General features: G+C 38.7%; 1 protein-coding gene across 1 annotated transcript in view; it reads left to right on the top strand.

Annotated features, from left to right (window-relative positions):
- Positions 1 to 330: 330 nt before the first annotated feature.
- Positions 331 to 12,771, top strand: part of ZNF687 (zinc finger protein 687) — a gene marked incomplete in the record, with an annotated part of 1,307,099 nt that continues 1,294,658 nt past the window's right edge. The window contains 1 exon segment of the mRNA XM_044080513.1: positions 331 to 678.

Genomic DNA, 12,771 nt, shown 5'->3' with positions numbered 1-12,771 from the left:
TTACTATTTTGCAGTAAACCATTTTAACTCCAGCTGTGTACCTTGTCTGAAATGTAATCACTGAAGGAAAAAAGTCCCAACTACACACACATTCCAGTTTTTAAAACGGATTCCTGTATACATACAACAGTCATGCTGCCAATTCGAACACATTAACATCACAACACTGTAAACTTGCTTTTAAAACCATTAGTTTGTGTCAAGAAAACGCTATACTCTCATATCGTACTGCAAGTCTAACTACACGACTGATATTTCTTTTAACCAGTTACATACATAATCGCCTATGAAAAGGCGGGTCTCGGATAGACTGACACTAATGTCGTTCAATTGAATGAAGAAGACTGGGTGGGATTCAAGTTTCAGGTCTGAGGTCAGTGTCCTCTGCTTTGGAAACAGGAAGTAAAGCGAGAAATATGGAAAGTCAGGAGTTAAGAGTGGCCTAAGTGAAGTCGAAAGAAAACAGTACAACTGATAAGCTTAGAGCTGGGCCCTGTTGAAATGGAATAGAACGACGGGACATAAGAAATACAAGCATCCCTTCCCGTTAGCTTGTCCTAAACTCGTACTTCCCTTACTTGCAGGTTTAACCTGTTTGGGCCAGGGTCATGTGATCAGATAACCTGCCAAGAATCGGTAAGCAACAGGCCCTAAAATAACCATCTGAGCCATTATCAGGTAACAAGTGCCGCCTGTGCAGTTCCCTTTATATTTTTGGGTTAGTTATAATACTCGTGCAAATAGTTGGTAGCTTAGTAGAGATAATGAGTTGAGAACTATAGGACACATTTTTGTGCCACACTGTCAAGACTGAGGAAGGAGTTAGGTTTCCTTACATGAAGGCTCTTTGGCCTACTTATTACAGTGCAGGCCTGTCAACTCTGAAACAGTATTTTATACTGTGAAGTTTTATTTATTATTCACTTTTACCTTTAGCAAGTTAACTGACTTGCTTGGGTTTATTTTCTGGCTGTGACATATTGACAGTACCAGTAGCATGCATGCCATTTCTTAAGTCTTTTTGTATTTTGTTGAATGAAAAGCTTAATCTCAGTCATATACACTGTATTCCTAAATTATTTCCAGTCCAGGTTAAGAGGAAAAGATTGTCTGGATGTGTGGGGATATTAGAAGACCACAAGTATTTTCCATAGACATAATGATGATTGGGGGGGTCTGGTCAAGTCAAACTTCCCAATAATTGTTCTTTGGGGTTTATTTTCATTTTTCTTCTTGTATCTCTGTGATCTGACCTTTTGACTGTAAAGGAAAATAGCTGATTTTTGAAACAGTAGTGTTCATGTTCTGTTATGTAGTATTGTTTTTTCCACGTACTTGAAAGAGAAAGTGAGGAAAGGTTTGTTTTGATGGCAGTGTAGAGTACTATTTTGGGGTGCAAAAATACAGTTCTATTACTGCTGTAACTGCATTAAAAATAAATTTCAAAACGTGCTCTTTCTGAAGTGTTTAGTGTCCTTAACATCAAGCTGGTCTGTCATTTGGTCAGATAAACAAGACTTTGACATCATGTTTCAACCTGTTTACTATAGGCTGTAGCAGGACTTATATAAACTGTCTTGCTGATATGAGGAAAATATTTGGCCAGGTGGTGTACTTAATTTGTGATATTATTAGTTTTTTTGTGAATTGTAATTCATAGTCTGATCTGCCTTAAGTTTTACTTTCTGTAGCTTAATATGAAGGATAAATCATAAACCTTAAAGGCAGAGCTGATGAAGTTTGTGCTGTGGTTTATGGCTTCATACTGGTCATGGATAAATAAAATCTCTGTCTTAAAGTTCACAATTCTTGGTGCTGTGGCACATTTCATGACCATGACCCCTCCACCCCAATCAAAGTGCTAAATAAATGTCTGCATTTGCACTTCAATTTGGTCAGAATGGTGTGGTTACTTGGGCATTCCTTTCTTCCAGATACTGTATTTATGTGTTAATGTTGGAGAATCAGTGCTGTGCCATTTATTTTGCTTGCAGGAGGTTGTAATGTGATGGCCTCTCTTAATAGTGTTGTTTTCCTTTATGCTGTCAAGTATTTTTTGTTTGGCATGAACACTGAATTTTGGATTTTTTCCCAGAAATTCAGTATTGGTTCAGAAGAATATATGCTTTTATACCTGAAGCAACAGTGTACTAGTGTTGTTTCTAATGTAAGTTGCTGTAGTTAGTGGATCACATTTTTGTTTTGAATTTTGTCTTCCATGAGAGCCATATTCAAGAGTAGTTTAACCTGCTTCTTATCAACATGACTCAAAACAAAGTATGAAAATAATTTTATATGCAAAATGGATGCACGTAAAATAGCCAGAATTTGGTTAGTTTTGTTTAATAGCATTCCTGACTGATGTATTTCAGGTTAATTATTTCTGTTATGTATATATACATTACATTCAAATGCTGTTTTATACCTCAAAATCATAACTTGCTTTGTAATTTAATGTTGTAGCAGTTCTGGCTTTTTCATAGGAGATTAGTAGGCTATCAACCTGAAGGTCATTTTAAGGCTAGCCATTTCAACCCAGTGTGATACCGTAGAAGTACTAGTCCATACTCAAGATTGCATTTAATGATGACTGCACATATCCAGGAGGGTTGTGGGCACTATCCCCAGTAAGAATTTACGGTGCCCCATCCACTCATCCATGTTCCTCTTGAACAGTGTCATAGAGGTACTCTGTTTCACATGAATTGGCAGCCTGTTCCAAAAACGTGGCAGTTACTGGGAGGTAAGTCTGTCCCTCCAGCATGTCCTATTTAATTCGCAAGCCATATTTAAGTCCCTGGAATGAGTAGCCCTAGACCCATTTGATTTACGGATATGCAGTAAGTTCATTAGGTTTGGGACTTGGTTTGCTCTGTAGGGCAGGCATAAGTCTCCCGTAAGAAGTCTATACAATATGGAGGATAGTGATAGGGACTCTAGGTGGTCCGTGTAAGGCATATGCTGGAGACCCTTGATCATCTTTGTTAGAAACCTTTGAGGTCTCTGTAATTGCTGCAGGTGCTTAGTACGGTACATACCGAATGGAGCTTTATATACTCCATTATGGGCCAGATAAGTGCCGAGTATACTGGGGCTATAACTTCTTTTGCTCTCGATGTGATGCCTTTACTAATCAAGTGAGGTACGTGGAAGGTTTTCCTTACAACAGTAGACATGTGGTGGTCGAAGTTAAGGTTGCGGTTAGCTTGTGATCCCAGGTCCCTTACCACTTCATAGATACTTAGAATATTGTTGATTTGATAGTGTGAAGGGACATTGTTTGTGCCAAAGGGAATGATGATGCCTTAATTTGAGGTACAGATTTGCTTAACACCTATTGGAAAATTAATTGACAGTGCATTCAGATATACCTTGTGCACAAGTGATTTGTTGTGATTTTTCTTTTTGTCTGCAAGTTTGGTTGTTTGACTAGAAGACACTCCATTATAAAACTATCAATGGTTAAACTTTTAAGCAGAAACGTGTTTAGGATTTTTTCGAAAATGTTATTTTTTTCTAGCCAGTGTTAATGTACCAATCTGTGTTTGACCATTTTCTGGGTTGGATGTGACTCATCAACAGTAATGCCAGCATGGCGTGCTGGAGATCTTGGGCTCTAGTCCCAAATTAGGGCTGATATTTTCCTTTCACGTCTTAACGTTATACTAAGGACATTTTGCCCTACAAATGTACATAGCAAACACATGAAGGTAGACTGTAGAGCTTCTTTCACCAGCAAGTTCATATTATTGTTATGCCTAGGTCCTGCACAGCTGCCTTTCTGTTGTGCCCCCCTCCCAAATATTTTTTCTATACTGTCTTGCAAGCAGCTGTGATCCTCTCTGATGAGCTGTACTGCATCACTGCCTCAGGCAATATGTTCCAGGACCCCATTGCATTGTTCTATTTAGTTTTATTTTTCTCATTTGTCTTGAATCATCTCCCTTCCAGTAGCCCTTATTTTTTCTCCCCCTACCCTCTCTTTTTCTCCAAGTATAACCCTTCCAATGTCCTCAGACAGGGCATCTGAATCTTGTATTCCCTTTTCTACCATGTGTAAACCTACCTTTCTAAGTCTCTTTTTTTATATCCTAGTCTCTCCATTCCCTTCATCATTTTGTTAATGGATTGTACACTTCCTTCTTGTTTCATTTGCTTTGTTCTTATTGGTTTGCAGAACAGTGTGTACAGGGCACTAAGACTACATATTCAGTAATGTATCTGAAAGAAATGTAACCTTGACATCTTCTGTCACTATAAAGGAATGCATCTCTTTCTCCACTTCACTGTGCTCATATAAGATATTTGAATTATTCCAAATCCCAGGCCATATCCTGTTTTTGACAGGAACCCAGGTGGGATATAACTATGCTTACATAGTGTCTCTACAGCTGTTTTACTTCATGAAGCTAGAACTGGCCTACAGTTCACATTGCGTGTTAGCTGTACTAGGAACAGCACAATCATTTTACATTTATTTTGTTCTGTATTAGTGTTATAGATTTGCTGGATTAACTTTTAACAAACAAATGTTTAAGTGCAGTGTCCCATAATATTAGCAGTGCCTGCATGGCTCTGTCTGACAGTTTTTGTTCGGTACAAGACACCTTGTCAGTCTTGGAGTAGCTGCATGTGATAACGTCTGCAGCATGTAGAGAATGAGTGAGGTTGTAAGAGAGCTCATTTTCCGTTCGAAGTATTGGAAATTGAGATAAATGTTGTGCCAGTTGCCTCTTTACGATCATTTTATTGAGTTGTGTATGAAGCCATATAATTTTGTTAATGGCAGTTACTACTTTGTGGTAACAGCATTAAGGATAACAAATGTACCAACAAAATAGCATAATATCTTACTTTGTATGATTAAGCCATATTTAGCTTGTGAATGTGTCGGCACTGCCTTAGGTAAGCACATAACACAGACAGTAGTGGTGGTAGTAGTAGTAAATCTGACCATTTGTTTTCCTTTTTTCATATATAGTTCCAAGTCTAGCCTCATATAATTTGCTTGCGAATCTTTTTTGCACATAAATCTGGGTCATCATTTTGTTTGAAATGCAGATTTGATTTGGTTTATTAACCATTTTTACAGTCTCCCCCTTTATTTACAGGGAAATGCGCTTTCAGTTACAAGCATAACGTATATTTTTTACAATCATGTCTGTCCATCCATCCATTCACAACCCTTTTTCCCATTTTTACACATTGGGTTGAGGTGTCACTTTAACAGTGGCAAACCTCTAGAACCAAGGTTCACACTGCCAGCTGACTAGCTTTGCCGTGGCTGATCTTCCATACCACACGTGCACTCATACCTGTGGCCACTTTAGTGTGTCCAATCCACCTACTGCATGTCTTTGGAATGTGGGGGGAGACCGGAGCACCTGGAGGAAACCCATGCAAACACCGAGAGAACATGCAGACTCCACACAGAAGACACCCCAGCCGAGAATCGAACCAGAGAACCTGTTGCTGTGAGGCAACAATGCTATCTGTTGCGCCACTGTGCCGCCCATCTTATACAGTCATATAAAGAACAAGTAACATAGAGGTGTATTGGAACAACACTTTGTATGTCCAAAATTCCATTTGTAACAGCTGGCACTTTATGCTACCTGTATATTAAGGAAACCAGACTGGCACTGTAGGATTTGAATACTACCACTGCCAACTGGTCCCCCTTCTCAGTATGTTCAGGGTAGGGGTGCAGTTATAGAATCCATTCCACTACTTATATACAGTAGGTCTGATTGTTACCAAAGGGATGATATCTTGAGTCATTACTAATTACCAAGCAGGTTAAAGTAAAAAAAAAAAAAGTGCACACACACATATGATTCGGTAACGATGCCAACAGGGGTAGCCTGGTCCCAATAACATAGAGAATATGCACTCCTGTCCTTTTAGGTGTGAATGTTGGAAGCCTGTACTAGAGTAGGAATATACAGTGACCACTTGCAGTGATGAGACTAGGGCCCTTTCTTACTACTCTTGATTGTGCACCACAGGGTCTTCAGTTGCCCCTTTTCCACAGTAACTTCCTTTCATACAAATTATATATACACATACACATAATTCCTAGGGAGGCCTCGTAGAACTCTCCCTAGCACTGTCTTTCTCTCACCACTCTAGCTATGGCAAGACACCAAACACACCAGTTTCCTGACCACTTATGATTTAGCCAGTTTGGCAATTAATATCTCACTGGCAGTATACTTAAGCTGTCTGGCTAATTGAAGGTGGGTACCACTGCTTTAGTGAATAAATATAACTTTCCATAAATAGTAAAGAAGTCAAGATAGTACTGATGCATATTAAATATGCAGTTGTGAAGGCAGTGCACAGAGAATATAAAGATGATGTGTAGATAGCTGTAGAGTATATTCTTCTTTAAATAATCTAAGTAAATCTCTAGCTACAATAGAAGACAATTTAACTAAACAGTAGAGTTTATAACATGCGTACTCTACATATAATGAAGTGTCTCATTTGAATACTAATGATGGCTTCCTTTGAAGTCTTATTGCATTTTTCCTGACTCCAAACCCTTGTCTGACTTGTAATACAATTAGACCCTTCCTGACACAGAAAAAGCAAGTTTCCTTCTACTACACATTTCATGCATTTTTCTTACGTGTATTTCTTTTATTATTTACAGAAAAAAAAGATCACTCATTCTGAGGCCACAAAAATACTCGTATTGCAGAATAAACAGAGTGCAAACATTCCTTTACAAATGTGCCAATGTTATGAAAAAAATACATTATATTTTTAAATTTTCTCTACTCTTGACGCCATGCTGTATGCCAGGCATATACAGTAAGTTAACAATACCAGATAAAAAGAATAGTTCCCAAACTCCAGCCCATTTCCATAAACTTATTTTGTATTAACTGCCAAACATCTGGAAGGTTGCCATCAATAGCAAGCGCAGTGGCATAGAGGGATAAAGGCATAAGTACAGCTTAAGCAATCCAAGTTCGATTTGTGACTGTCTGAGATGCTGGCAGGGAAGAATGGGTGTGCTCACCCTGGGGGGGGGGACATGCACTTGGGCACCTTATTGTTGATGCAGAGGGAAGTGTCCCCCTTCATGGAAATGGAGGTGGCATTGGCTGAATTGTCATAGAGGTGGAATGGTATGCCAGCACTTCCCCACTGTATATCTGTTCCCTGAAATGGCTGCAGGTGTTCACTGGTGAGGAAGGTTAGGGCATAAAGTTAAAACACTTCTCAGCAGCAATATGTTTCTGCCCCTGGTTCCTTGATCTTGTCATTGACCACAAACATGGGTTGGGGTATGTTCGTGGGAGGTAAGACAGCTCTGTGGAGCAGGTGGATGAGGAGGGGTGCTGGGGGCAGTCAGTAATACAAAGAGTGCAAAAAAAAAAAAAAAATTTACACCATCAAAGTCGTACTATAGATTCATATTCCAAATCCATTGAGTCCATTTTTCTGCAGTATTCTGTCTATAACTTTGAGTAGTTAATTCAAGATGTTGTATTTCATACTTTAATTTTACATCATTACTTTTTAGGACAGACCACTTGCATTCATTGTCCGTAGTAGATTTTCTAACCGGCAACATTTGTACAATCTGGACAGATTCTTTCTATTTCGGTTAATGTGTTAACATTTTTCATACTAATCGAAAATATACAGTGACATTAGTCATTTCTAGTTAGATATTTCATGTATTCCCTGTAGGCCTTGTTTTTGTAGGGATGACATAAGGTGTTGTAAAAATGTATAGAATTCAGAGTTACAAGGCATTTTAATGTCACAGCCATTAGTGCTTTGACAATATTCATCCTCAGCCAGTGCCCCCCCCCTTTCAGTGAGGGTTCGGCTAGTTATTCCCAGGGTAAATTTGTTGGTACCCATCAAATCATCCAAGTTCTCTTTGAAAGATTGTGATGTCATATTATGCAAGGATGGTCATTAATCCTACACCTAAATTTCAAAAGGAAATTGAAGAATTTTTGTCCCATGCTAAGGACGCTTCCATAATTGATAATGACACCATGCATCAACTTTTGGTTCGGGATCCCTTGAATCAATATATTTATTTTTTGCCAAAGGTTCACAAGGACCCCAGACATCCACCGGGTAGCCCCATTGTTTCAGGCAGGGGATACATCACAGAGCCTTTATCTCTTTTTTTAACTAGCAAATTGAAGCCTCTACTTTCTTCCATCCGCTCAAGATTACGTGATACAACTAACTTCTTACAAATCATTTCTGACGCACAACTTGAGCCGGATTGGCGCATGTGTACTTTTGATGTAAGTGCACTGTACACTAACATTCCCCATTCTGGTGGTTTAGAGGCCCTGGCCTTCTGGCTTAATAGCTCTGGTTTGTATTCCTCAGACTATAATGAATTTCTGTTGGATATGGCATCATATGTATTAACCAATAATGTCTTCTTCTATCAGGACATATGTTACTGGCAGACCAAAGGTACCGCCATGGGTTCCTCCTTTGCACCCATTTATGCGGACCTTTTCATGGCCTATGTTGAGAATGATCTTATATATAATAGCAATAATAATATTTATTTGGAACAACTTGACATTTGGAGACGTTACCTCGATGATTGCTGGGCTGTATGGAAGGGGGAACTTGCAGGCTTGTTTGATTTCTTAACATATCTTAATAACAACAAATGGGGTTTGGAGTTTACCTTACATTATGATTATAATCACATCACTTTTCTTGATGTATCTGTCAATAGGTTATCAGATCACACTTTGGGGACCCTTGTGCATAGGAAACATTCAGAATATAACACTATACTACATGCCTCCAGTTTCCATCCCCCACATATTGCTAAGAACATTCCAAAATCTCAATTCATAAGGACGAAACGCATCTGTTCTGATGAGTCTTCCTTTCAAGCAGAAAGCAGGGATTTAGCCAGACGCTTCAGGTCCAGGGGATATAAAATGGGGCATGTTTTCGATGCTATAAATCAAGTTAACCATATGAACAGGGATGACTTATTGGCATATAAAAATGTTGAAAAATCTACTCCCCAACCCATTAGATTTACTACTACTTATGGCAGGAATTCGGATAGCCTTATCCAGAGTGTGAATAGACATTGGAATCTATTATTGTATGACAATGATTTGTCTAATTGTTCCTGAACGTTGCCTTTTTTCTTTTAGGAAAGGCAGAAATCTGGGCAGCCATTTTAACCATTACAAACATGTGCATGACAACAGTCTCCCAGAACCAATACAAACCACTCTCACTGGCAGCATACCTGTTGGTTGTTACCCTTGCGGACATTGCACTCATTGCAATAAAGTTTCCAAAACAAAAGAATTTACTAGTGGAAATTCTGCCACTGTATATAATATCAAATTTTTTGCTAATTGTAGCTCCAATTGGGTTGTTTATTTAGCCACATGTACATGTGGCGCATTCTACATTGGTCAAACATCTAGACCATTAAGATTGAGGATCAAAAGGCAGAATTCACAATGCTTTATACAAACATCAGCAAACACATCCTACAGCTAGTTTTCACTTTACTATTATTGATATCATTTATGGCAAAAAAGTGAACAAAACAGGTTGGCATTCTTTATTAAACTCTAAAGAGAAAAAATGGATTATTAAGTTAGGTGGTTTATTTCCACCAGGTTTAAATGACAAGCTTTAGGTTTATCCAATCATGTTTTTTTGCAGTGTATTTAATTTCAGCTTTGAAGTTGCTTGTTTCACACTGAGGAAGGCTGTGTCTAGTTTACCAGCCGAAACCGGTTTGTGCAATACTCTCTGCTTTAATTTTGATATGGTATTTTACCAATAAAAGTTTCAATTTGGGTCATGTTCTGCTGGCTCCTTCTTTTTTTTTTTTGTCATATTGCTTAACATCTTTTGAGAAGTTTATTCTAGAGATTTGTGGGGGGGGGGCACTGAGTAACGAATCTCTCTCCATCTTGTTCTGCTATCCCTTGTTGAAGGGTTATGTCAGTAGTATTGGTGCTTGCTCTTGGACTTGCAGAGGTACAGGAGGGCAAGTATAACAGTCTCTGATGATGTTGTAGGTAAGGCATAGATCTACCTTCAAGAGTCTGTTAGGTACCGAGTGATTGGATGGAGATTTTTGCCTCACTTTGCAACTGAAGCTTTTCAAGCCCGTATTCATCTTAGTTGGGAACCTTTTGGGGTATCCCTAATTGTTTGATATGCCTGGTGGGTTACATTTTGAAAGGGGAGTTGTACTCGATGGTTGGTCTAATCAGTGCTGATTTATAAAGGAATGATGGCTTTAGATCTGGATGATATACCCATGGTTGGCCGTTGTGCTAAGTAGAATGACCTTTTGACTACGTGTGTTGCACTATGATCGAAGGAGAGAGAGTTGTCAATCCAAGTTCTAAGGACCGTGACTATACTTCTGTTTTGTAGTGGCATATTGTCTATATTATATGCAGAGAGTTAGCTGTTGCTAACCAAATTCAATGATGCTATACTTTCACTTTTAATTTGAGCCCATCTTCAGTACAGCCGATATTTACTAGGATAGAAGTCACCTAGTAATGCTATATACCCCAAACAATATTTTGGCCAGTCTGGCTGGAGAGTGTAAAAATATTTAAACAGACATTGTTTTTTTTAAGTTGGCAAACAAAAAAAAAAGACATGGCGTCTGTTATGGACTTGCATTACTCTCCCCTATTTTTGTTGACTTAATTTACCTTGATCTCTTCCCATAGCAGTCTAAATTTGTTTTTCTCCCCTTTTTTAACTCGCCTGTGGTTTTGTTTCTGCTTTTGTGAAAGGACCTTACTGGCCATACAGTTCAGTCCTCTCTTGTTGTAATACGTAATTTGTGTTTGCTTAATGATGTTAACAATAAATCAAAGACTTTTCTAGAAGTCCCATTTCCATCCATAATTTTTATAAATTGGAGTTGCATTAAAGAAATAGTACCTGTACCATTTATCTTCAGTGTAACAGTTTGGGACATCTAGTCCGATTTCTTAGGACTTGCCCATTCTGTATTCCCAATCCCTTTTTAAAATGAGTATGCAATAACTCTTCAAGCTATTCACTAATATTAGATGACTTTTTATCATCTGTTTTAATTGTTATTAAATCTACAACTATTTTATTATTTGTTTGTTTCACAAGACAGGTTTCTTTTAAGAATCTCAAAAAAAAAATTCTCTCTTCCATACCTATTCCAGGGTAGAAACGCTGGTCAAACAGCTTTTGTGTTATCTGATTGCTCAAGGCTTGGCTTTGGAAGGGTCTTTTATCTTGCTGGTATAAAAATATGACCTTTTGTGTGAATTTCTGCTTATTTTGTTAGAAGCTCCATTGTGCCTGACTGAGAGTGCGCCTTAAACAATCTGGAAATATAGACCAAGAAAACACTGAGCAATGCCTGAAGCAGTCCCTTTGTAGTTTAATAATAAGACTACAACATTTAATCTGGAAATATAGAACTGATATAAGTATATTTTTTGTGCTTTATCTAACTGTTCAGTGTTTAACAGTACTGCACTGTTTTTTCTTTATTTGCTTCACTAAAAAAATACTTTATTCAGCTGCTTTTTACTGTATTTGTGTTTCCTCCTTCTACTCTTTCAGCTTGTTTTTCTGCTACTTGCTGCTTGTTCTCTAAAGTGTTCAATTGAATCTTTCCTGTTGCATTTATTACAGCTTGTTTACAGCCTGTTTAAACTGTAAATGTTATTCTAAGTCTCTTAGCTTTGGTTTAAGCACTTGGGCTTTAGGCCTACTCCTTAGCTCTCCCTTAGATTCTGACAAATATGGATGGACAATTTCCTACAGTTTGGAAGTGAAACAATGAATCCCAACAGCCGGTCAGGTCACTACAGCTTTATTGATTCATTGTTTCGCTTCAAAGTTTTTGCCCATTGGGTTGTGTGTCTGGCTGTTCTTTGTCGCAGGATCCCACTTCGTTCATAGGTTCATACTAGGCTATCTGCCCTGGGGCAATTATAAGCCTAGCCCAATTCTGTATGGCTTACGCCAACCCTTGATTTGAGTATACTGTGCCCTTTTTAAGGTTTAGTTTACTGTGCCTCTGTCTAATAGTGACACAGGAGTAATCCCTGGGACAAACCTGCGATCCCCCATCCACCTATCGAGATTCTTCTTGAAGAGATTCAGTGAGGTGCTCTGCCTCACATGAACTGGAATTCTATTCCAGAGCGAAGGGAGCCTCTGGGTTATGAACCTGTCCCTCCAGCAAGTTCTATTTATTTCTGTGCTGAGGTTCAAGTCCCTCGAGCGTGTGGCCCTAAGGGATTTAGATTTACTGAGGTGGAGCATGTCCATTAATTCTGGATTTGACATAGCTTTGTATGTCAGGCATAGATCGCCTCAAGTAGGCGGTATGCAACTGAGTAGAGCTGGAGTTTTTTTAACCGAGCAGCATATGGCATCTGTTTGAGACCTTTGATCCTCTTGGTGAGATACTTTTGGGGTCTTTCTAATTGCTGCAGGTGTCGGGTAAGGTACATCCCAAAAGGGGCATTGTATTCTATGATGGGCCTGATGAGGGATGAATAAAGGGGCACTATTACCTCTCTTGATCTAGATGTGAAACCCTTCGTGATGAGGTGGGCTATGTAGAAGGTCTTTCTAACCACTTTGGCAATGTGGTTTTCAAAGAAGAGATTGCTATCAACTTGGGTCCCCAGGTCCCTAATAACTTTCTCTGTACTTAATGGGTTTCTGCCTATGTGGTAATTTGTGGGCACATTGTTTTTGCCAAAGGGT

The sequence above is a fragment of the Protopterus annectens genome, chromosome 8.part0 (assembly GCF_019279795.1).
Source record: "Protopterus annectens isolate FY-2018-M chromosome 8.part0, PAN1.0, whole genome shotgun sequence".
NCBI lineage: Eukaryota > Metazoa > Chordata > Ceratodontiformes > Protopteridae > Protopterus > Protopterus annectens.
The sequence above is the reverse complement of the archived record's forward strand: the minus strand, read 5'-3'. Positions and strand labels throughout refer to the sequence as shown.